At 38.5% G+C, this 26,894-nt stretch overlaps 2 long non-coding RNA genes across 2 annotated transcripts in view; both read right to left on the reverse strand.

Moving 5' to 3' along the window:
• The window catches only part of LOC118168168, a 140,329-nt gene that overhangs the window by 11,892 nt on the left and 101,543 nt on the right, over positions 1-26,894 (reverse strand). The gene's annotated exons all lie outside the window — the stretch shown is intronic.
• On the reverse strand, positions 93-26,668 carry LOC118168161. The gene is made up of 3 exons (XR_004751395.1): positions 26,657-26,668; positions 15,986-15,990; positions 93-224 (listed from the first exon to the last, which is right to left on the reverse strand). It is a non-coding gene; the product is annotated as an uncharacterized LOC118168161 (long non-coding RNA).

The following is a 26,894-nucleotide window of genomic DNA, read 5'->3' on the forward strand; positions in this document are numbered from 1 at the left end:
CAAGCTCCACCTAAAAGATAGAAAATAATATAAATGGGCCTAGGAGAGAGGGGATGTCGGAGAAGGTACCATTGTTAAGGAAGATACCACCATCAGGGGAGATACCATCACGGGGGAATACACCATCCCAAGGACCTCCTGACTCCTGGGATCAGTCGATGGGCTGATCCTCTCTTCCCCCCTCATTGGGACACATTTGGGTGAGATTTAAACACTTGGTTATACTGTGTGTCTCCACAGAAACTTAGAAATCTCTATAGTGTTTGTGCCTTTTAAGGCGTTAATTTCCAGACTGCGCACCTGTGTATTCATGCATGCTAGCTTGCTTTTGCAGACAGTAACTATCGCTAGCAATCCAAAGAACCTGCGTACCTGTTGCTGTAATAAATTGCACTTGATTGCATTGTTCCTAGCCATGATAGTTCTCATTGAATGCGACTAGAGTAAGGGCAGTTATACGTTATTGGTGAATCCGTGACCATGGTAGTTCAGTGCTCTGAATACGACCAGACCTATATCGGTTAATGCGTTATTGGTGAATCTGTGATTGTGATAGTTCAGTACCCTGCATCCAGCCGGACCCGTAACAATTAATCGGCTACACCCCTTAATGCAACAGTGACCATGTCTCTAAAGACTACAAGAGGATTCTGCTCAGACCCAGCAAGCCAGTGCTGAAGGACTACAAGCCTGATCCAGTATGTCAAACTCTGAGTGCCCAGCTGTGGTAAGCTCATAGTAGTAGCAGTAAATGTATGCCCAGTAAGATAGAATACCTTGGTTAAGTTGGTCTGCTATGTACTCAGGCCTACCAGGTTGGTCAGCTTTGTCTAGATTGTTTCCAGAAACACAGAAGTAGGAAATGACACTGAAGAGGGTTTCAAGAGGCCATGCAGGGCATCACCTACTCCCAAACAGAATATATGGCTGGCCCTAATCCTCTTACAGGTGAAAGATAAAACTTCCAATATCTAGAGGTATATTATTCAACCGTTTAACAAGTCGCCCAAACAAAAAAGCATACCAATTTTTGACAATATTTCCTGTGTACAGTATATGAATTTATTATATAGTTTAGTTAATTCAAAACAATTAATGGTTTTGTTGACCTTTCATTAGTAGTTTGCTCTAATGAGAGATTTTTCAATAAAATGATTATTTGAACATGCTAAACCTGCCATTTCTATAAAATATTTTGGCAACTCTTTTGCTACTCATTGTGATGCAATGTGATATCTTTTCTGACAGATTAGAGGGTTGCTTTCTTGGCTGACAGCTTTGTTTCAAATAGAAAAGAAAGAAAAAGGACGTCACTACCGATGTTGAAAATGATATCTTTTTGCTGCACATATTCCTAGCCATTATCTTGAACAATACAAAACACTTTTGTTTGATTTCAAAAGATGGAACAGCTACTTCAATTTCAGACCTCATGGAGGACTGGTTCATGGGATATGTCTGGAATTGCTCATAAGTAATAACCTGTAGCTCACAAACTGTCATAACTATTTCCTGTCTGGTTCCCTCCAATAATAAATGTAGCAGTTCACAACTTGCTAATCAAGGAAAATATCTACTTATTCCAATTGTTAAGGCAAATCCATCTCTTTATTTAATGCAGGTATGAACTTTCCAGGCTACAAATTTTGCACTTAGAAAATTCAGTTTACAATTAAAATAACTGACTGAGATGGGGTATTTACTGATACAAGCGAAGTTTTTCAGAACACCCAACAGAGTAAGAAAAGCTCATCATTTTTTGTATGTACCAGTAAGACATTTGTTGACAGTGTAGTGGCTTTTATCTATCAATATAGTCCCTCTGGTGATATGTCAGTGCGTCTTGAGACTTTATGAATTATCCTTGTAAGGATTTTGACATGAGTTACAGCAATTTTACCCTCAGTGTACAGACAGCAGAGATGAGGTATTTGTCCAGAACCATAAAAAAGCTATGACTGGTTTTATTGAAACTTATCTTACAGTCTTAAACACAATGCACCATTATTCCTATCTTATGTGTTTGGGACATCAGTTAAGGACATGTTGAATCAACAGAGGTAGTTTTGCCAGGTTGAGCTTTAAATGTGTCTTTCGAATGGAAGAAAAGTAATTTATGCCACAATTTTCTCTTTGGACTGGTAGAAATCACTGGGCCAAGGAATCCAGTCACATGGATAAATGTTCCAACTATTCCTTTCCCATGAATAGCAAAAAAAGGAAAATATATTCTTCTGGCATAGGATATGGTTGCTCCCACTCCATTTTCTCCTTTATTTTTTTCTCCCTTCACATTAGAAAACAGACTTCTGCAAGTAGCAATGAACATGGTAGCATGGTCAATTCAAGTAGCATCCAAATGGCCCACAATTGCCCTATATTGGCACAGCTGCTCAGACCATAACCCTGTCCCGAGGGAAGCAGGGCAGGAACCTCCCACCTGTGTGTGAGAATTTAATGTGGAATACCATTTTTCCATGCAAATGCACATGCAGAAAGTAAGCCCCTGCAGGCCTGTATATGTGTGTGTAATCATATGCATGTCATGCCTGCTCGATTGCATTTTTTCCTCTTTCCATAAACTGAAGGGTCCTGTAACCTGAGTGATCAATTCATGTGATTGGTGAATGGATTAGATGGTAAAAGTGAATAAAGACAATATTGGAAAGATGTGAGAAGGATTGAATACATCTGTAGAATGCTCAGTGGTAAAATTAAAGCATAAACAACTCAAGGAGCAATTGTATGCAGCAGTATGGATTTTGGTATGTGCTGTCCAGCTTTGCTAGAGTACTGAATCCTATGCATCTGCTTGCATCCTTAAGGACATGTCTGCCATATCTTCACTGTGACTTAGACCCGCATGAAATAGATCACAAATGAACTTATTCTACATTTCAGATCAATCAGCATCTCCCAACAACCCTTCCTATTAAATGCAACATCACATCAACAAAATACACTCATAGAGAATCAAATGGCCAAGAAAGTCTGCCCTGTCTATAATCTACCACTGTCCTGTGAGATTATCTGGATACTTGTTTTCTACAATTTGGAGCCTTTCCTTCAATGCTGTAAATTGCAAACATGGTATATCACTTTCCAAGATGTATGCAATATTTTATTTCATATTCACAACCAGAGCTGAGTCCTGATTTGTACCAGGCTTGCTGTTTTTCATTCAGTTTGTTTCTAGGTAGTACCCCATTGCTAAAATGTATTTTTGGTATTTTGTAGTGGTTTGAGAAAACATGCTCCTGGGGCAAGGCTAGCAGTAGATGATGGAGATCTTGCATGTTGTCTTTTTTTTTCCTCAATATAGCCTACAGCATCAGTTATTCACAGTCTCCAGTCATTTAATGAGAGTATTTATAGCTAGATCTGGATCAAAGGTTATGACTTTCTTCTACTTGTACTTTTATATTGTATCAGTTTTAGCTTCGTATTACATTTTCTAAAATAAAAATGATGAGCAACTTGTGCTGTAGCAGTATGAGAAAAATCAAAGCTTTTAAATGGTATCTGTCAGAACACATTTTGTGGTAAATATTTTGGTTTATTGTTAAATGTTTAACAATACTCACTTGAAAAATAGCCACATATACAGTGTGATCTCAAGCAGTTCTCATTTCCAGCTCTGCAGATAATCTTTCTCCCATTTAATGAGTAAAGGGCAAAGGGTGGCTGTGAACAATGACACCTCTCCCATTCTGTGCAGATTCTAACACTTATGACTGCAGTATATGGACTGAGCAAAGTGACTAATATCTATCTAGTGTTTGCTTTCTCTTCCCCTTTCTATGAGGAAGTACTGCATGTACTTGAAGTATAATATTGTTGGAAGTAATTTGTACTAAAATTTGTATTAAATACTGGACTTTGTTAACTAGGGTTTCAAGTTAATTAGATGATGTGTCTTATGATTTAACCAGCTGATAATTATACTTAAATATTTTTGTTTGTTTGTTTGTTTGGCTCCAACTTCAATTTATGTTGCTGTGAGTTGTGATCTAAACCACAAAGTGACCAAAGGATGAAAGTGCATATGCTGAATTTACTTTTTAGATTATATAGAGAAGCATATATTATGTAGTTTTAACAGAATAGAACACTTGAAGGAAGGAAGTCAGGCAAAAAAAGGGTCACTAAACTCCGTGAACAGTAACCAGGAAGAAGAGCAGAGGTGGTCCCACAAGTCTGTAAGGAAAATTCTGGCAAGGGATATAATCATGGATGGCACAAAAAAAAAAACTCTTTAAACTTGTGTGTATTCTGAAATAAGAAACTACATCCCTTAAATTATAAGCATTTGAAAAACACTTTGAAATTTTGCATTAGAAATAAGCAAATACATTGCATGAGTAAGCTTTAGTTTGAGCAAATCCCCCTTTCCAGCTCTTCAGGTTGAGGTCTCTAGAGTTTATGTGAATGGCAATAACTCCCACTAGAAAAGAAGTATATTCCTAACTTGTGAGGCTAGATGACAAAAAACACTTTATCTGATTTCTGTGATATCCATCAATTAACATCACTGCTGACTGCTTGGTGCAGCTTTTCTCAAAATTATTTACTTGTGACCTACAAAAAGACAAGAGATGTAGCATCTCTGTAACAGTTAGAGGCCCTGCCTCAGTATGTCAGAAGCTCTAGCTTTTAAAGTATTCTCCCCCAGATCCAGATAATTCTCTATTACTTTGAGATGGCACATTTGAAACATGTTTTAGGAGAAAGTGGCTGAATTGGAGTGGTTAAATAGCAACACTGAATGTCAATATCACTGTTGAATCTAGCAGCTGGCACACATATCTATATTAGGGAAATCTTTTGAATGTTATCTCCTCAGTGATACTTACAGCATTTTACAGAAAAGCCCCAGTTACCTCATAAATGGCTCCATTATCTGATTTACATTTTGGACTTTGATAAATCTTCTATGATAACATGTTATGAGTTGCAATTGGGCAAGAAGTATGTGGAATAGATTCACTTCATTAACTGGCTGTTGGCACAGAGTTTTTAAAGGTTGAATTCTGACCTCACCTGTAGGGATATCGTGAGTATACATCACATGGAACCTGCAGAAATAATCTATATGACCATCTGGCAAAGAGACACTAGAGTAATAACAGATAACCCAAGAGTAACCCATATAAGTTTAAGGAAAGTTTCTATCTATTGAGTTCCAAGAAAATATACTGATTTTATTTTCTTGAAGTTGTGAGTTACCCCACACGTGACTAATGAGAGTACAAAACACTTCATCAGCATATATCAATGTCTACCAACTTCATTAACATCATTAATATATTAGAAATTCTTCCCCTGAGTGTTGTAAAGATATAAAAGTTTGTGCATGTCCAGAAAGTACTCTTACACAAAGTAAATTTGGAGCAACGTCACTTATTTGCCTAGAATTGGTCCAAATTTATCCCCAAAATCTCAGAACAGCATTTTTCTCCCTTATTTGAAACACACACACAAAATTAAGAATGTTAAGCCATGCTGAACCTGAAAAAGAAGTCATCCTGTCACAGAATAACATTAAAAAAAAACACATTTCATGCATAAATTAAGGCTGTATGGTCAGAATATGTCGTGTATAATAATAATAAAAAAAAAATCCTTGCCATTGCTACCCCAGGAATGTGTAAAAAGAGCTAATGAAAGTCCTTTAATGGGTATATATTTCAGAATACTTCTTTTCTGAATATAATATTTTTTCATATAAAGGATACCAAATCAGATAAGGATAAGCTTTGGTAGAAGCTATTGGTAGGTAAATCTAATTGAACTGCTAGAAAAGGAGTAGCAAATGGAACAAATAATTTTCTTTTGTAAGAAATAAAAAAAGAATAGAAGTGGATGCTTTCTTTTTAAATACAAAGAATAATCAGAACACACTGCAGTGTTGAAAACAACCATATTAAAACAGATATCTGATTTCATTGGGGTAACAGATGCTTGGCTAATTCAAGATATCAACAAGGATGTAAAAACAGTAGGACATAAAATCACCCCATGATGTGTCAAAGCTGGGGAAATTTTAAAAGATGTAATTTGCTGAGTCACCAGCTTAATTGTGTGAACTGCTGATACTTTCAAACTTGATGTTAAAAACTATTTTATCACTGTGTCTTGTCCTACACCAACAGCAAGAGAAGCAGTGACTCTGACACCTTTTAGTGCTCCTAGTGTTGTATAAACTGCAGCCTCTGAATACCTAAAACTTCTGTAATTTTGTCCAGACAGAAACAAGAATATATCAAAGCTAAACTTGCTTATTACTTACATTTTCCTCAGCTTTTATCTTTCACGTGATCTTTGAGGGCCTGATCTGGCTAAGACTTCTGTGTATTTTATTTATTGATACATTCCATGTTATTATTCCTGCCACAACTCTGTAGCACGTGGTAGCTTTACTTGTCAAATAAAGAGATAGAACCACAGGGAAAAAATCATCAGGGCCAGATGAAGGATTAGATCCTATGCTTCCTCGTTCCTTGTCTGGTTACTTCTTCAACTATCTGAGCTATTTTGCTGATGGCACAGTAAGAGTATAAATGCTAAATATTTGCTAAAGCTTCTTTCTGCCAAGGAGCACTGGGAAGGTGAGGAAACACAAGTGTGTGGATGCAACAATTAATATTATTCTTCTTCTAGTTTTCTGCATTCACAAGAGTGAGACCATGCCCCTATAACAATACATATGCCTGTTCAGCATGGCACAATGCGTTACAAAGTAGCAAAAAGCCATATACATCTAAGTTTTCTGGTCCACAGACAGGATCTTCTCAAAATGAAGCTTTGAAATGTTCATTTCAAAACTGCCTTTCAAGAAAGGCATATGCAGAGTGCGTGTCTGGACGTTAGACTGCACAGATGAAGGTCCAGGCAAATACCACAAAAATCATCACATGCCAAACAAGCCCACAATGCCATACAACATCTTAACATGCTTATGACTTTCACATAATAATAAATATAAAACTAAACTGATCATTGCTTCTAATAAATATCTACGGATAATCAGCTAGTAAGCACACAACACACCAAGCACACATTTCCTCTTACAAGCTTTTACTTTCAACAAATGTTCTCTTTCTGTTACTTTTATGCTGCTTATTCTTTTCAGAAAGCATTTCATAAAACTGATATGGAGAAAGAAGCAACAAAATTTCAATATACATAGAGCAGTCAAAGGCTCCCCAGCTGCTGACCATAATATTGACTAGAATGTGATTATGGAAGACATATAGAAAGGTGGAAGAAAACATAAGGGGCTAGGTAACATTGTAGTCCATCTTCTCTGAAGGCCCGTGCCAAAATAATTACCTACAGTCTTCTGCCAGTTCCCTGCTAGGGATCACACCCAGTTCCTGTGAATCACTGCTCCCATTGCAGGAATAAAAGAGAGAGGGAGGAAAAGATCTTGTAAACCTCTGCTGTCAGCTAATCCTTTAGAGCACTTCATCCTCTGTCCCAAATCCACTTTCATGTACAGGATAAGAGCAATCACATCTAGAGGAGCTTCTCTGTGTTGCACCCAGGGAAATCAAAATGTAACAGAAGTAGTAATGTTAAATAAATAAATAAATAAATAAATAAATACTAATGACAAAAATATTGTCCGGGAAGTAGATGAGATTGTCTGAGATTGTTTGAGGAATGGGCAAAGGACATTCACGAGAAAAATAAGCATTTACAGCAGAAGAGAAGAGGAAAAACATAGGGTTCCTAGGTTTCTTCAAACTCATTTTTTGTCTTATTATTCCTCACTCTTATGTCATTTAAATATTTCAGTTCCATACCTTTGGTGAGTCTGATGATCAAATTCTATTAACTCCAACATCTTGATCCTTACAAATTAATACTTACTCAATTGTCAGTCATGGTACAATCCATCTGTATGACAAGACTGATGGCACGTAAATGCATGTGATTTACAACCCATATCACTCTCTGCCATTAATTTCTGCATCTCCAATTTCAAATCCTGGCTTACACCCAGTCTCCTCTAACTAAACTCTGATAAGATTAATATCTTATTTCTAAATTCTCATTATTTCTTAAAGCTCTTTCCTACCTTTCAACCTTTACTTGATGAATATAGCTGTCAAAAAACTGGGCATGAACCCAGAAATTAAGTTTTCTTACACTATTTATATTAGCTGTGTTACTAGAATCTCTCTGCAGTTGTAGTTCACTACTGTGAAGGACGTTTTAAACTGTTTCAAATGCACCACAAACTAAAGACATGTTATGAAGCAGCATAACTAGGTAGCGTTATTTGCCACCCAGTAAATCTTGCTCATCAACTTATACCTGCTACCAGAAAAAATAGATTTCCCTTTAAAATGAGAATAATCAGGTTTTGCATCTGATTGAAATCATGCAAACAATGTATTGGTGAAAAGATTTTGGTCTCTAAAATAATAATAATAATAATAATACCATGCAATAATTACAATATTTTGGAAGCAAATAAACATATCAAGCATAGAATTGAGTTTTGTTTGAGAGGCTTTTAGTTTGGAGAGAGTCTTTCCTCATGCTTTACAATAACCCAGGGAATGACAACGAAAAAAAAAAATAAATAAATAAACTAAAAGTGAATTGGTCAATAGGACTTACTAAAAGCCGTAAGTGGAAATAAAGGGAAAAAATTACATAAATGGGACAAAAAGAATACACATAAAGAGCTAGTTTAAAGGTCTATTTACCCCTGTAGAGTGTCTGCAAGTGAAACCAAAAGTAAAGACAATGGTAAAGAGTATAAAAAATAAAGCTTGTAGTGATTTGTCTTGGTTTATTTCCCTGCCTTATGAAAACCTGAAATTAGGAACTTCTAGGAATAGTAGATGCATGCAAAACAGTCTCTAGACACTGATGGATTTATCTCCCTTTCATTTGTCTAGCTGAACAGAGGAAGATATGTACAGAAGGTAAGATGTGTTTCAGTGACAAAAGGTGTGTTTTAGGGCTTAGAAAGAGAACTCAAATAATGGAAAATGAAATTTAAAAAATAAAGCAAGCAATTCAAAAGCTCAATAAAAAGAGGAAATAAAGGATGAAATCAATGCAGAATGGCAAGCAAGGATACCCTAATATTATAAAACATTGCACGGACAAGTAGAGCAGAACTCAGCAGCTATTAAATATAAGGATTAAAGTGTATACTTGTTCTGATAAACGACTACATAAAGCTAATGTCTCCTCTGTCATAAGATTTGAAATGATGCTCTGTTCTGTGTACGTTGTAGAAAAACTAGGTGGATAAGAACAGAAGATGATTGAGTGTTTTTTTGTTTGTTTGTTGTGTGTGTGTGTGTGTGTGTGTGTGTGTGTTTGTGTGTTTTTTTTTCATGCTTTTTCTAGTTAAATGTGAAGTCATTTCCAAACTGAAGTTGAATTTTAAACCAGAGTCTAAGTAGTTGAATTCAGTTTCTTTAACTATTTTGATATCCTCTGGTGCCACTTCCTGAAACTACATATCTTCTGAAATCATAATCTGAGCGAGTAGAACAATCATGGATTTAGGACGGCTTTTAGAATTGAATAGAATTGTTCATTTGGGAGGGATCTACAAAGATTATGGAGTACAACCATCTGACCACTTCAGGGCTAAGCAAAATTTAAAGGCTAATAATTATCCAAATGCCTCTTGAGCACTGACAGGTGTGGGGCATCAACCACCTTGCTGGGCAGCTTATTCCAGCATCTGACCACCCTCATGGCACAGAAGTTTTCCTTCATGCCCAGGCTGACCCTCCCTGGTGCAGATCTGTACCATTCCCTTGTGTTCTACCATCAGTCCCAGGGGGCAGAGACCAGCACCTCTCTGGTGCTTCCCTCCTCATGGAGCTGCAGTGAGCAGTGAGGCTGCCTCACAGCCTTCTCTTCTCCAGACTGGACAGCCCAAGAGTCCTCAGCTCCCCCTCATAGCACATGCCTCCCTACCAGCTAAACAGAGCAGGAGAATTACTGCTTTTGACCAGCCGGCCATGATGTGTTTAATGACTGCCAGGGCACACCACTGGTTCATGCTGAGCCTACTGTTGACCATCACCCTCAGGTCCATTTCTGCTGAGCTGCTCCCCAGCCACACATTTCCCTGTCTGGGCCTGTTTGGCATTATTCGGTCCCAGGTACAGCACCTGGCATTTTCCTCTGTTGAACTTCATGTCCTTGAGTATTGTCCAATGTCCCTCTGCAAGGCCTTTCAGAACTCCAGAAAATCAACAGCACCTCCCAGTTTAGTATCCTCAGTGAACTTGTCAATGTAGTTGATTTTCCCTAGAAAAATGAGATCTGTGTACCTGCTTTTGGAAAAGCAGTAAGAATTTGCAAATAGACAAAGGTTGAAAAGGATCATTTTGATAGACTATATATAGAATATGAGTAATAGTTATTAATTAATATTTATTACATGACTAGAAGTAGAACTAGGCATTTGGAGGAAAACGTTATTGCAAGAAAAAATATGTTGGCATTCACTTACTGTTCATACATGAATTCATTTGTATCTAGTTTAAGCATCATAGCTAAGAGGTGTCTATTTTAACCACCAAAATTAAGTTAGTACAGTGTTCAAGAGATTGGCTTCAATCTCCAGCCTCACTGACAGATGACAAGAATGGCATTCCAGAAGCAAAGTAAACTGCATTGCTTTGACATCAGTGGAAATAAGAAGGAAGATCAGGCACAGCCTGAGTAAGATACTCTTTCCTACATATACCAAAGTCAATGGGAATGAGGGAGGATATTGTCCCTCCCATACAAAACAGATGCTGTGGCATCAAGAGCAGAGAAGATGCAGTTCACAGGGGCTCTGAGGCAAGAGGGCTACATGGTAAGCCGCAAACAGAAGGAAGGAGGGAAAGAGGGAAGAGAGGGAGGAGGAGTATGAGCATTTTGCTTCTCACCGTTCTCACCTCCTCTAACCGTTTTGTGTGTTGTGGCCTTTTCATTGCTGACCAGGCAGTGATGGTCAAAGCATCTGTGGCACAGGCTAATCCTGAACTAAAAAACTGCACTGACAGCATCCCCAGCAAGCACTTCCATGTCAATAAAATGTCTTCAGGCCTTCTTCTCTCCAAACGACTATGATCTCTGTTGTGGTTTAGTCCAGCAGGCAGATAAGTTGCGCACAGCTATTCACTTACACCCCCACAGTGGGATGGGGAAAGAATAATAATAATAATAATAAAAGTAAAACTCATTGGTCAAGATAAAAACTGTTTAATTGGACAGAAAAGGAAGGAATAGAAACAATGCAAGTTATGCACAATGCAATTGCTCACCACTAGCCAACTGATGCCTATCCCATCTCTGAGCAGTATCCTTTCCCCAGCCAACTCTCCCCATTTCTTATTGTTCCTTATGATGACACCAGATGGTATGGGACATTCCTTTGGCCAGTCCAGGTCAGTTGTCCTGATTTTGTCCCCTCCCACCTCCTTGTGCACCCCCAGTTTCCTCACTGGCAGGGCAGCACAAGAAACAGAAAAGTTCTTGGCTCTGTGTGAGTGCTGCTCTGCAACAACTAAAACTTCCATGTAATATCAGAATTATTTTCCTCCTAAAATCAAAACATGGTACCATACCATCCATTATGAAGAAAATTAACTCTCTCTCAGCCAAAACCAGGACATTCTCAGTCTCTTTGGGGTAGCACAGTGATCCAACCAAGAGCAAAGACTCCCCTATTGCACCGATCTCTGCTACCCATCACTGCTGAGTTACTAGAGGGGACATCTCCCTTTAAGCCTCTTTTGTTGTTCTGCAAGAGTGTTGCTGAAACTATAATGAGATTGCGTTTTTATTTTTCTACAAGGACAGCTGCAATGGTCAACTTCAAGTGGGAAGAAAAATGACTGTCATCAGTATGCAGCACCTGCCAGTGAGGCATTCACACCAGTGAAGCATAATCAAGTTTTTAATGTAGGACCAAAAAAGCAAGCTCAGCACTTTTGCTATTACTGGAGCCACTCATAACAATTACTTTCCTGGTGGCAGGGACAGGGACAGGGGTCTTCTCTCCCTTTTGATTTTGACCTTTGCAAATCTTTTGGCATTGATACTGTAATTACTGCTTAAACCCATTACAGGCATGGAGATGGAGTTACAATCAATCATTGCTGTTTGATGGACCAGCATCCTGTTGTGTTACATGCTGCATGAACACCAAACAAAAGGTTGGTCCAAACACTTACTCTTTTCTTGTTTAATAATCAAGGGAGAATCAGCTGCCTGGGAATCAGACCAATATGTTAAATCTAAAGATGTGTCATTCCTGGTTCTACAATGACCTTCCAACATCTGTTCTGTTTTATAATTACAGTTCATACTACTTGTGTAACTGTACTGGGAAAGCACCAACATTTCTCAAAAAAAAAAAAAAAAGGGAAAAAAAAAAGTTTCCTTGTACTTACTCCATGCAAGGTTTGTAACTCCTCCTTGAAAACAGGGATGGCAGACCAAAAACATAGTAGATTTTTTCCCTGTTTTAAATACAGATGATGTACTTTTATGAAAACATACAAAATGAACAATATGCTAATGTTACCTGTAACAAACTAAACAAACTATTATTTGTACAGGGCTCAATGACTGCTACTAAGAAGATGCAAATCTGATGCCAGCGTTAGCATACAAGTTGATGGTAAAGAGATTAAACATGTCAGGAGACATCCACATGGGCTTCCCAAGAGCACTGCCAAAAAGCCAGATGCTGAGAGGAGTCAGATCACTTGTTAGGCTTTTTGGTTGGAACCATTACATGAAACTATTGTCAGTAAAACATGCAAAGGGAGAGCTTAAATTTACAAAGCAGCACAAACAAATTGCATTGCTACAGCTGTGAACCATGGAGATTCTATAGGAGCATGCCTTGATAATGCAAAACTCACTGGTGTTGTACAAATGTCACTCTTGGCTGAAACAATGGTCTCCAACCATTGCCAAAAGTACCTCAAATGTAAAGTACAACCTATATTGCCTCCTTAAGGTCCTCTGGTCCCCCAGCCACTTTAAATACTGTAGAGAAACCTATAGCAGAGGTGTTGAGATTTTTTTTTTTTTTAATTTATTTTTTTATCTCACGGGAATTAACTTGTCCTAATACATTCTGAGAAAGTTTCCACGCAAAATGGTCACTCACTGAAAAACATCACTTAATACATATTTGCATATAATCAACATAACAGACCTTAAAGTCACTGATAAAAGCTATGCTATCAGGAAACTAATTCTCAGAAAAATTCAGTATGCATTTTAATTTTTTCAGGAGTGACCATCTAGGATATAACCATATAAAAGCCCATATTAAGTAATGTGCCATTTACAGGTGCAAGTTTTTTTATTATAATAATATGTGCCAGGTCCTGCACCTGGGATGGGGCAACCCTGGCTATACATACAGACTGGGTGACAAGACACTGGAGAGCAGCCCCACAGAGAGGGATCTGGGGTTTGTGGTTGATAGAAAGTTGAATATGAGCCAGCAGTGTGCCCTGGCAGCCAGGAGGGCCAACTGTATCCTGGGATGCATCAAGCACAGCATTGCTAGTCAGTCGAGGGAAGTGATTGTCCTGCTCTGCTCTGCCCTGGTGCGGCCTCACCTCAAGTACTGTGTGCAGTTCTGGGCACCACAGTATAAAAAGGACATTAAACTGTTGGAGAGGGTCCAGAGGAGGGCGACAAAGATGGTGAAGGGCCTAGAGGGGAAGACATATGAGGAGTGGCTGAGGTCACTGGGCCTGTTCAGCCTAGAGAAGAGGAGGCTGAGGGGGGACCTCATTGTGGTCTACAATTTCCTTGTGAGGGGGAGTGGAGAGGCAGGAGACCTTTTCTCCATAAACACCAGTGAAAGGACCTGCGGGAATGGTGTTAAGATGAGGCAGGGGAAGTTTAGACTGGACATCAGGAGGATGTTCTTCATCGAAAGAGTGGTTGCGCACTGGAACCTTGCTCCCCAGTGAAGTAGTCACTGCACCAAGACTGTCTGAATTTAAGAAGCGATTGGACTGTGCACTTAGTCACATGGTCTAAACTTCTGGGTAGACCTGTGCAGTGCCAGGAGTAGGATTTGATGATCCTTATGAGTCCCTTCCAACTCAGGATATTCTATGATTCTATATGTGTAACCAATTGCATGTTTGCATATATGAATATGTAATAAAATGTACTTAAATGTAGGCTCATATACATGTATATACAATGTTTGTGTATGTGTTATAAATAAATATTTTTAAAAGATGTTATTAGTTATCTGTAAATTTCCTTTTGGAGGGGCTCAAACTAAATCTATAACGTGAAGAAAAAAAATAGAAATTGAATAGCTACTTATGAAGACAATAAGCTTTTTCTAGAAGGTAGTCTTGAATTAAATATTTACACATTCTTCTGTATTGTATAGAAATTTAGCATGCAAGGTCAGAAAGGATAAAACCTTATTGCTTGGCTTCAAACACCACTGTGGACTGATAACCCTAAGTTACCTTAACCCTAAATTGAAATTCCCTTGTCCAAAAGAGGGATTTGTGACTCATAGTGATACCTTCCTGTGTTTTTTCACAACTGTAAAAGATTCAGGTGGTTGTTTTCTTCAAAATTACAAGAGTGTGGAGAGGCAGAAACCCTCAGTTTTAGTTTGTGTCCTGAATTGGCTGGAAATTAGGGGACTCAGCTTTGATTGCACTAATAAACGTGACAGTAGCAACTAAATCCTAAAGTGAAGGTTAAGGTTGGCAATACAAGAGGCTCATATGCAGTCCTCTGCAGGAGAACTCAGCTCCAGAGTCTGAAACTTACAGGAGGAGATGAGATTTATGAAAGTTTTGGAGAGAGGGAAGGATGTGTTATTTACTGAGTGAGTTTTTGGGAAGTATCCAGGGAAAGTGAGTCAGTATCTGGAACAGCAAAATAGCTTTTTTGCTATTTTACATACTTGAAGGCAGGGAGTTACTTGGGGTAATGTGGGAGAGAAAAGATGCCATCTGACTATGTACTTATTAATAAGGAGATCTAGCTCTTTCTGATAGCCATTTTACAGGCATTCAACATTCACAGGATCCACTGTGATAAAATCTTCAGCCCCTATATGGCTGTCAAGTGTGCACACAATCCAGCTGTGGCACATGGACATGGGCGCCCAGAGCTGAACAAAGTAAAAGGCAGTGATGAGAACTTGCAGCAAAATTGCAATGGGTGTTCCCATCTCATCCTGTCCACCAAAGGTACTGCTATGCACATTCTCTGACAGTCCAGGGCCATATCCCTGGACCTCAAAGTGTCAATGTCCAGCTGTTCTCCATGTAAATACAAACATAAAGCTTTGGAACTAAATTTCTGACAGAAAACCATTATGGAATCTCCCCAGCTTGGTCCTTCAACTTTTACTTTCTCCATGGTGCCTACATAAGAATACATCTGCTACTGCAGGGGAATTCAGCTTTTTCTTCCCAGTTTAACAATCAAATAGGCTTTGAAAGCTGCCCAGAGGAGGGCAGCTAGCAAAATTGACTGGTTTGCTGAGAAAACTGGAGCTCCAATTTGCAGTTTCTGTAACCACTGACCTGAGGTCATTTCTAATACAAGAATCTATTAAAATATCCAAAGGCAAGAGAAGAACTAATCTGGGAGGGGACGTCTCTTGAACTACCTGTAAGCAGTGACAGCTCAATAATATTTGATTCATCCCCTAAAGCATATTTGTCAAGAAGAAACATCTATAATGACAGATAGGGTAGGTAAGATTTCCAAGACAGCTGGACATGAGGGATGATCTCCATAAATAAAGGCAGTCAGACCCACAGAAGGTGCAATGTGTACATGTATTATGTCTTTGTCTGTCTCTTTCTCCCACTTAAAAAAGAACAGAAGAAAAAGAAATATATTCTATTCAACTCACTTCTGACTTTGAAGCCTCAGACTTTTTTCTGATTCTGGTTTGGCATCAGAAACATTAAGCATTGCTTAATTAAACAATCTCTCCGCCTCCATCCCACCTCCTAAATCAAATTACAAGGTAGAGCAACAGGAAAACATCTGCAAAAATTAGACCAGTACAGAAAAGGCAAACAATCCTTTCTGAAAACAATGGTGTAATGCAACATAAACATCAAAGACTGTAAAAAGAACTCAGGGTTGTATATCCGTTCCCCTAGTGCGTAGAGTTAGTAGGGACAGTTCAACTCAGCATAATGTAGAGCATCTTCAGAAACTCTTGAAGTTCTTGCACCCAGCAATAGCCAGGGCTGCACAGGCAGGACTGCTGACATCCTGCAATGCTCTTGTCATTAGCTTGCTTCCAGCACAGCTCCACCACTGGGACACCTAGGGTGGACCGAGGCAGACAGACACCATAGCTCCACACTGATTTTAGGCTTCACAGCAGAAGGGGAATCTTTAATTCTCCATTTAGGGAATGAGAAGAATGAAAAAGTCAGGGACAGGTGTAGTCATGACACAGCCTACATGCAACTAGGATCTGAACACAGGGAGACAAGAAATGGCTCACCCCACCAAAATGGTCAATACAAACTCCAGGCTTTCATAGCTAAAAACTCAAAATATCTAGTTCTCCAAAAAGCCACTAGATTTTCCCAACATCTTTTCTGTCTTAATATATTTGTGCCCAAACACTTAAGCTGTAGGCATTAAATTAGTTTGGCTGGAGTCTATCACCAATAATCTTTCACTACAATTAATTTTCAAGGTAACTTCTATTAAAAAAAAAAAAAAAAAAAAAAAGGCATAAATAAGATGTTATTGATAATAAGAGAACAGAAATATTTTCAAGTTTGCTCGGCCAGGGGGAACATAGCCAGAGCTGTTTATTGCTAATACATGAGTTGCCTATGTGTTTTACCTTGACTGAAGTATGGCCCAACACCAGAAAATATAACATACTGCTTGTTATTAAAACACTCCCAGGTTTCATACTTTCTTAATCACTGAGTCATCATGAACAATCTTTAAGCCTGATGCACACCATATATTTTTTTACCCTTCAAATATATCAATATTACAAAATAGTTTATTTATTTTGGAAATTCAAAGCATGAAGATTTGTGGTTTTGCCAACTGAATTTAGTCTTACTTTCTAAATATTTTAGCATTTAATCTTAGTTCCATGACTCTAAGGAAAAGAAAAAAAAAAAAAAAAGGAATCTTTTTTTCCCACCTTTCCCACCTTGATCTAGAGGTTTTGTTTGTTTTGTCTTTATTTATTTGCTTGCTTGGTTTTATTTATTTTTGAAATGGTACTTGTCATATTCGCAAATTAATAATTTAAGTAAGAAATCCTGCATTTTGATTGAGTTATTCCTAGGAAAGTTGAATATAATAACTTGAAATAATATTTAATTTTTCAAATTGCCCCTTGGGATAATTACATTGCTAATGTTTGAGATTTGGTGGGTATTTGTTTCAGATGCCTCAGTATTGTGAATTTTATCGCTTTATGTTGTAAATAATGTGAAAGTGTTGTTTTGATTTAAATACGTAAATTTCTACACAGGATGAAGAAGGATAGAGAATTTGTCTCCGATTCTTTGTTTTGGATTTGTTTAATCTAAAGAGCCAATTTAGGACAGTAGAGCTGGGAGACCAAACTACCTACACAGGACATGAATACTTTCCTTGATGTCAAGTGGAACTTTTTTCAGTTCAAAAAGTAACTAAATCAGATTACGTGGAAGAAAATAGGAAAATCCCTATAAAATATAAAACCTTAGGCTCACATAAGACTGCATGATTATCCTGGGGTTATAAAGGATGGTATTTTCCCTGGTAAATCTAAAAGTCTATCTGGGACCTTAGGAATTTAATTGTCTCTATATAGTCAACAGCAAAAGACAGACAGGTTTATAGGATGATGTTTCAACCCTTCTAAGATGTGGAAGAGATGGGTATAAAACTAGCCATTTGATCCTTCACAGAGAGTAGTTATCAGTCATTCTACGTTACCATGAAAAGATTAAGAATGACCCTAGGTCCTGCAAGTGTCTGTTCTGGTTGTGGTGCTCCTCATTAACCCACCCATCCATAACCTCGATGGTGGACTACTGTGTGTACTAGGTTCGTAGAGTGTGGTGACCTTTAAGTGTCAGGGCACTGGCAGTAATTAGCTGCTAATACCTTGGAGGCAGGTTTCTGAATGTGAACTGGAAAAATATGACAAAATTCAACTGAAATGAACATAAAATGTTGTAGAAATAATTAACTAGACTTACTGGAAAGAATGGGGAGTTAAGAAGAATAGTTAGCTAAGTGCAAATCTATAATGTTATGCTGTGTGAAAAGACTGAGTATAGTAATAGGTCATAGAAACAGAAATGTAATTCACCAACATCTCCTGCTGCATGGTAAGGCCTAATTTGGGGTGTCCCATCTGGAGGACTACATTTCAAGATGGGAATTTACTGGAGACAGTCCAGACAAGAGCAGGAGGAATTGTGTACAATCTAAAACAACAGATCCAAGAAGGAAGATCAGTAAAGTCAGTGTTAGAGAATGCTCTTCAGACAGAAAAAGAAAGAGGACATTCTTCATGATAGATGTGACAAAAAGCAATGGACTTCGGTAACATCACGAAAGATCATGATAGTTATTACAAAGAAAGAAGAAATTGTTCTAGTAGTGAAGATAATAAAGAGCTATAATAGGTTGTCTGGAGAGATTGCAGAGGCCCTTAAGAACAAGTTATACAAACATCTGTTAGGAATAACAAAGAAAAGGTTGATACTGCCTTCAGGCAAGAGGATATATTAGATGACACCATGAGATCTTTTCTATTTCTCTGTGCATTGCTGTCTGGAGCTGACTCTCTTCTGTTGATGACTAGTGACTGCATGTAGAACATTTGGTATTCCAAGATTTCACCCTATTTATGTACAAATCATTATGAGAAATAAGTTTGGACTACTGTTTTTTCTCTCTCTATCACTAACTTTTCCTGTCTTATGCCTTGGCACTGGTGTAATGATCTTAAAATATGATCTAATGGCCTGAAAAAATAAGGTCCTCATCTCAGGACACCAATCATTCAAGAGCATATAGTACCTTTCATTAATGCATAGTAAGGGATTGATAAGAGGAGAAATACTTCAGTAACTGTCTCTATTCTTTTATGAGCCAAGATGAATTTCTGTATCTGCACTTGACATACAAAAATTATATTGGTATCTTGCAGCTAAGCTAGAAACTGGATAAAATGCCAGTTATGAGGAAGGATCATATTGCATTCCAGAGAGTGCCTGGGTACACCTGCAAAGTACTTGAGCTATTCTGGGAATATACATTTCTGCAATGTCTCTGACCATAAAAAATTGCAACACAAAACTAAGGTGAAGGAGCAGGGAAAAGGAAGAATTCAATAATCATAGGAAATAATGCTTTGGTAAGTAATATATCGTAAATAAAATGCGTACAAGACGATTTGCTAAAGTAGTATTTTTTTTTCTAAAGACAGAATACTAGAATTTAAACAACAACAAACAAATATAAGTGTCATACACTGTCCTTGACTTTTCTCTTCTCACTGCTGAGTAGTATTTAGCTGTGCTTAGAATCCTGTTTCCTGGACTTCTTTTCTCCAACGCATTTCAAACAACCAGGGAGAGCTACTCCAAGCTGGCTGAATGCCTTTTTGCCAAGTCCTTCTCTCAAGTCATCCTTGAAATGGAGATCTGGAAAAACTGTCTTATCATGCAGCAGTAGTCAGCTTTTTGTCCAATTAGATTTTTATTTGAATTACCAAACCTGAGTTTTAATGACTGTCACTAGTTTCCATACTTTGACTTCCTAGCATACACTCGTTTCTAACTCAGAATGAAGACTAATGACAATTTAAAGGCAAGGAATAGTCTGTGAGCATAAATTAAGTTCATGCTTTCATCCAGCCCCTTAAAAATCTGTGATTTCTGATGGAACTCATGGATTGTATGCATATGAGTCCCTGAAAACATCAGATTCCAGTTAATACCTATCGCCAATTTTTTGCACCAATTTATACCATCTGCCACCATATTAGACTAACTCACTAAAATCTATGGTAGGTTTGACTCATTACACAGGGATTCATTTAGTTGGTATCAGATTCTGCAAAGGAAAAAAAAAAAAATCATGTTTTAAAAATCTCTGATTACAACAATGTTTAAACTCGTTTCCTTTGTGCTGACACAGTTGTCATTACTCAGGCATTCATTTAGACTATATTTCCAGATTTTCGTCTTTTGAATCGATTGCTGTCATTTACACCTTAAAGATTTAAGAACTTCTTAGTCACTATTTTATTTCTCTACCTTTGAGTCACTTGTCAGAAAGATGTTGGCTGTGTTATAAGATTTAGAGACTCCATACTTATTTGTGGTGTGAATACACCGTTGATTTTTCCTTGCTGAAGAACATTTTGATAGTACTATCATCCATACTAGTAGGCATTTATTGCAAATTTTTTTGTCCTTTTCTGCCAAATAACTTGTAATGATAATGGCCAGATACCAGGTGCTGCAGCTGTGGTGGTTGTTTAAAGATATGCGATTAAGTTTAATTGGGTACTTAACCCACCGGCATCCTACTCTTTTACTGCTCAGCTATCGCACCTCCAGCAGCACACTCCAAAACTGTTTTGTCAGTCACACAAATCAAACTATCCATTTTAATTCTCCCTAAGAAATCAAGGCAACTTTTCACCAATCACTTTTCCTCCTGCTGTGCTTCCAGCAGATTCATAACCTTTAGCACTTTCTGTTAATCTGTTATACAGTGAATCATTTTCTTCTCTGTAACTTCAACATTATATTGTAGGTCCTGAGCCAAGATTACCAGTTCCAGATTTTTAAATGATGTTGGACTTTTCACCTATGGCAAACTTCATCCCCCCCCCCCCCTTTTTTTTTTTTTTTCCTAGGTTCTGATGAGAGGTTATACCACCATTCAGAGTACCTACAATTGGTGTCTAAATTCAACATCGTTATGAGCAGTCCAGTTCTTACTCTAGAGCTGACATATTCTGGCATGACACAGAAACAAAACAGAGAAAGAAAGATGCTATATCCAAACTTCCTAAGTTTCTAATTTGGTCTGTGCTTACCCATTTGCACTTTCTACACAGCCAAGCAAAGTCAACTTATGGAAGATAAACAGAGATAGTTTGAATGACTAATAACTCTCATACACATAGATTAGGATTTCCCTACTCCAAAGTTATCTACAAAGATCAGAACCTGGACTGAGGCCATTTGTTCTGTTGGAGATGACAGCATCTCTGCGAACATAACACACCCTTCACCAGCAAACCATAGCAAGGGTGGCAGTCTGCTTCCTCATTTCACGCATTCAGGGCCACAGGCTGGTGAGAATAAGCTGGAAGAGCAGGTCCAGTCCTTATTTTGAAGAAGTTTGTGACTTTGCTTGATCCAATCTATTGTAATTGTGTTTAAAAACCCAAACCAAAAGAGTCAGCAGAGACTGTTTCTTACATGAACACTGATACCTTCAGATAGCACAAATAATTTTTTAATAACTCTTTTATCTAGCCATGTCTAGACATATGCTTTCAGTTAACATGCCTAGAAACAGAATGAACATTCAAAGGGAACAAAAAATAATTATAATTCAACAAAACTAACAACTTTCATTTTAGGTCTTACTACAACGTAAAGATCTAAATGCTTCAAATGAGATCCACCCCTTACAAAAGATGATTGAAGAAAAGAGGTTTTGCACACCTGAGGTGCTTCTATTTTGGAATAGGAAGCTTGAAAGGTAATACCTCCAGTTCTTTCAAGAACAGTTATTTGGGCAATATACCTGTATCACCCTTCCCACAGAAACCACAGCTGTGTTTTGAACTATGATAATTTTGGCTTTACATTCTGATTGTAGAGACTAAGAGCCAAGGCATAATTAAGGCAGAAAGGGAAAAATACAAATGAAAAATGTAATGAACTATAAAAAGCAAGTAAAGCTACACTTCTGCCATGGGCCAGAAGAGATTTGGAGAGAAAAAAAAATAAAAAAAATAGGGATTTTACTACCAAGGAATTCACTTAGCCAGCAAATAAAATTCACAAGAGAAAACAAAAATATTCAGAAGACAGGAGACTCTTATTCCAGCTTGTCTTGGGGAAACATTAGATCAAAAATAATTCTACATTTTTGTGAATATTTCCACTTCATAATGTCTTCCCATCCACTCTGTCCCATTAAGATCCTGTTAGTCCCCAACATTTCTGAAACTGTCAGCTATTAGCCAGTATACTGTAAAAGACCTTCATTTGTAACCTTGGCATTGGCACTGTACTGTCTGCATCCCGTTCCTGTGATGAATACCTGCACTGACATTCCTTCTCAGCAAATAGATTTTGTTACAAACGATCCCATTATTGATTTTGTAGTAAGTTGAGTAAATCCTAAACCTCAAATACGATGTGGTGGTTATGTTTCACAGCTCTCAGTACCTTATTGGCATTCAGGTTGTGCTAGCCCCTACTAAAATCATTTTGTTGCAGCATGAAGCACAAATACATTTTACTGATACACTTGCTGCAGTGCTGCCAATTATTTTAATGCTGCCATACAATAAATAAACGAATGCTTAGATGTTTGTTTCAGCAGCCGATTTTTAAGCAAAATCATCTTCTGCATTCTTTGCAAAGTGTGCTTTGATCATGACAAATTATGGATCATGGAAGTTAGCCAATTTCTTGTGAGAAAGGCAAGCCCAACAGTTATAGGCAGACAAACCATAGATGCCTCTTTTTATGATTTTGGATTATATGTGGTATATTGTTATGTTTAATACATTAAAATTAGCAAGGCGTGCAATAGCAGATTGCAAAACAGGGCTGATAACATTTCAGCCACTTCTTTCACTGCTGCTCTTTTATTCAGCAGTGGTCGGTAGAACTAGCTCTAGTTGTTATTTTTTTTAAGCCACACTCACAACCAAAATAATAATCTCCTTCCCCCCACTCCCCCAGTCCTGCTCAGAATTATTTCTCTCTGGTCCCAAAAGGTGCTTATGTCTGAATGGCAGATCTCCAGCCAGTCACATTCAGTTAAGTTAGGTTTCATATGTTCAAGAGTAATAAAGTCTGTTACATTACACTTCACTGCTAAAAGGTTAAACGGGAATGATAGGATGTATCTATGAAAGTCTGGAGGCCAAGAGGTTAGAAAAAACCACTGTGCATCTATTGAAACTCAGAGCTGAATCTAGTATTTTTGAGTCACCAAATAATGGTGAAGTGCGGCTAAGCTTCTCTGAAGACAGTGGAGAGATGTAGCTACCAGACAGAGATGGTCTGACACACTCTTTGAAAGCACCTGCTTTTCTCCCCTTCCTATTAGGGAGCTTGGGACCAAGAAAGTACTCTGAATCAAACTCTTGTGCCAGACACCTTCTGCTGATGTATGTCACTACAGTAAAGATTGCTGTCTGAATGCTGCTAACTACACTGCATCCACAACAGTACAGAGCAGGAGAAGGACAGTCATGGGGGACTTGGCTGCAAGTATGACATTAATCCTTCAACAAATGAACTCCTTACCCTCCTTCCACCAGTCCTGATCATACTGCACATGGGATTTGAAGTTTGCAGTTACACACATATCACTGAAAAGCAAGTAGTTCTTCTGTCAAGCAGGTGGTTGGGAAATAGGTAAGCAGCCAGAGAGACTTTGTGCCTCTATCAGATCTTTGGAGCTTAGGGTGCTTCCTCAGCAAATTACTGCTCTCAGAGTAAAGGAGAAAAATGGGTTCAGGTGCGTCTCTGAAGAGTTTATCTCAGGAACAGGATTTGTGAAGCTGCATACAAAGGAGTTCTATGGGCTACACAACTGTCAGAAAACAGGGACCAGACTTACCTCATCAGTTTTAGATTCACAGAATATCCCAAGCTGGAAGGGACCTAGAAGGATCATTGAGTCCAATTCCCAGTTCCATACAGGATCACACAAAATTCAGACAATATATGTGAGAGCTTTGTCCAAACACTTCTTGAATTCCAGCAGGCTCAGTGCCGTGAACACTGCTGAAAATGATTGAAAGAGGTCTTACAATGCTATCAGCCACTTTTCTTGAGTACCCTGGAATGAATCCCAATGGGCCTCATAGACTTAAGTGCATCCAGCTGGAGCAGCAAATCCCACACAACTTCAGGGTTGGCTGGGAGATTATCATTCACAGTCCTTCACCTGGGGTCCCAGAGCCCATCATCATTGTGAAAAGCAGAGGCAAAGAAGGCATTAAATATCTCTGCTTTACCTATGCCTCCCTTTGTGAGGTGACCATCCTCATCAAGTAATGGATCATTGTTTTCTCTGTTCCTCCTTTTGCGCCCTGAGATCTGGATGGCCACATGTTCCCTTGGGAGCTCTGCTGGGTAGCTGCATCGCTTCCCATGGCTGGAGAGACCACAGGAGACAGAGAGGCCATGGCTTTCTGCTGGGTGGATGCCAAGTTGGAGATCCTCACAAGCAGGTTACAACTGCTGTTGGAACTATCAGTTTTGGATATCTGTATTGTCTAAGTCTCAAAAGGTCATTCAGAGCTTGCTTTATGGTCAACAGAGGAAAACAGGTTTTCCTTGGGAGCAGTTCTCCTAACCTGTTTTAAATGTTTTTATTATGACACCTTATGAGCACCTGTCTGCAACTACTGTGAAGGGAGACCTAGCTCAGAATTATATGTCTACAATGTAGATCTCTACATTTGCCGGATTAATCTAATCTGTTACTTTTGTGACATGCTGACTGATAGTGGGCATGCTTTAGATTTCACTACTTACAAGACAATGTAGGGGGAAAAAATGAGAGAAAGTTACAGGGCATCCACAGTATTACTAATATTGGGTACTTCAATGGTATTGGTAATTTCTTGCTTTGAGCAGGTAAAAAATATGGACAAACTTTTCTGCTATATATTGCTTTTTGGGAGCATGACCATGAAATTCTATCAATATTATGCAAGAATAAAAGGGCACTTGAAATATTCATGCTAGAATAAAATTCCAGATTTAGGAGCATGGAAGGGAAAAGAAAAGGTAGAAGAAAAGAAGCAAGAGAAAGGAAAAAAAAAAAAAATGTTGATAGATTAGGTAGATTGCATAGATGAACAGACATATGCTTCAGAAAGTCAGCAGTTGTACTGCTAACAAGCATTTCACTATACCATTTTTCTTTGTATTTTGTCAAAAATAGTCTCCTGCTATGAAGCTGGGTTTGGACAGTACCAGGCTGCTCTTATAATTTAGAAGTAGGTGACCAAGCCAGAATAGCTAACAATGAGACAGAAAGGCAAAGCGATGCTGTGGAGAGGCTGGGTTTGTTTCTGCTGGAATGACAAGACAGGTGGGATTACAATTTGTATTTCTGAAAAAAACACTTTTTTTTCCCTAGCATTAGTCTTTCTTCTGCACCCACCAATTGGTAGTGGAAGCACAATAAGCCTCATTTATCTGTAGTAGTCCTTCTAAAATCATGGTTACTTTCATTCCCTCACCTGTCTAACATGGCTCTGGTTAGAGACTGCCTACCTTTGTAGTCAGTAATGTATTAGCAAAAGTGAAAATATGAAATCTCCTTCCTCAGAAAAACTCTTGGTCAGTGTTGTGGTTTAACCCATCAGGCAGCTCAGCACCACACAGCTCTTTGCCCCTCCACCCCCCCCCCCGATGGAATGGGGTAGAGAATCAGGAAAATAAAGTTGTCTGTCGGTTGAGATAAAGACAGTTTAATAAGACAGCAAAGGAAGAGAAATTATAATAATTATGGTAATGGTAATAATAATATGTACAAAGCAAGTGATAATGCAATTGCTCACCACCCACTGACCAATGCCCAGCCCATATGCTAGCAGCTGACCTCACACACCCCAGCCAACTACCCCATATTAATTGTTCACCATGACATCACAGGGTATGGAATATTGCTTTGGCCAGTTTGGGTCATCTGTCCTGGTTTTGTCCCCTCCCAGCTCCTTGCGCACCTGCAGCCTCCTTGCTGAAAAGTCCTTGGCTTAGTGTAAGCACTGCTCTGCAACAATTAAAACATTAGCATGGTATCAACATTATTCTCATCCAAAATCCCAAACACAGCACCATACCAGCTACTAGGAGGAAAATTAACTCCATCTTAGCTGAAACCATGACAGTCAGGAAATCAGGAAAACCTGAAGGTGGGGCCTGAAATTTATACAAAGCAGAGAGTCAGTGACACCTGACTTAAAGACTCAGACCTTGCAAGAGCATCCCGTGGTACCAGGCATTTAACGACTGACACAAACACCTCAGTGCATGCAAAGCCTTTGATCAGCATTGGCCACACCAAATGTTAAACCCTATTTATACCCTCACTGGCTTCTTAAGGGCAGAAAACACAATAGGTCAAAAATACCATTCAGCAAAGTAAGTTTTTTGTTTTGCTTTGTTCTGTTTTGTTTTCCTGAGGTACTTACCCTCTTCTTCCATTGCTTACTAGAGCAGCATCAGTGAGAACTGAGCTTGCTGACAGCCAGTGCATTCATATTTGTTACACATATCACCTGTCTTGTTTAAATGTTTTTTCTGTAATATGGATTTTTGTCCAGTGTTTAGGCTGCATTTCTCTGTAGGTAGCTGAGGAAAGGGAGCAGAAGGTTATTTACAACCTGTAGAAGCTGAGGAAGGCTCTGTTAGAAAGTGAAATAGAAAAGCTGCTTGGAACAAAACCACCCTGCCACAGTGCACTGTGTTTGCCAGCCTGCCCCAAAGCCTGACACTCAGTGTACACTGGGTAAATGTATTTACTTCAAAGGGCTACTTTGGTTTACTCCAGCCATGAATTTAAGCCTCAGGCTATAATGTACTTTCCAAACACATTATATATATTTTTACCTACATTTTGCC

Source organism: Oxyura jamaicensis, chromosome 1 (assembly GCF_011077185.1).
Source record: "Oxyura jamaicensis isolate SHBP4307 breed ruddy duck chromosome 1, BPBGC_Ojam_1.0, whole genome shotgun sequence".
In the NCBI taxonomy this organism is placed as follows: domain Eukaryota; kingdom Metazoa; phylum Chordata; class Aves; order Anseriformes; family Anatidae; genus Oxyura; species Oxyura jamaicensis.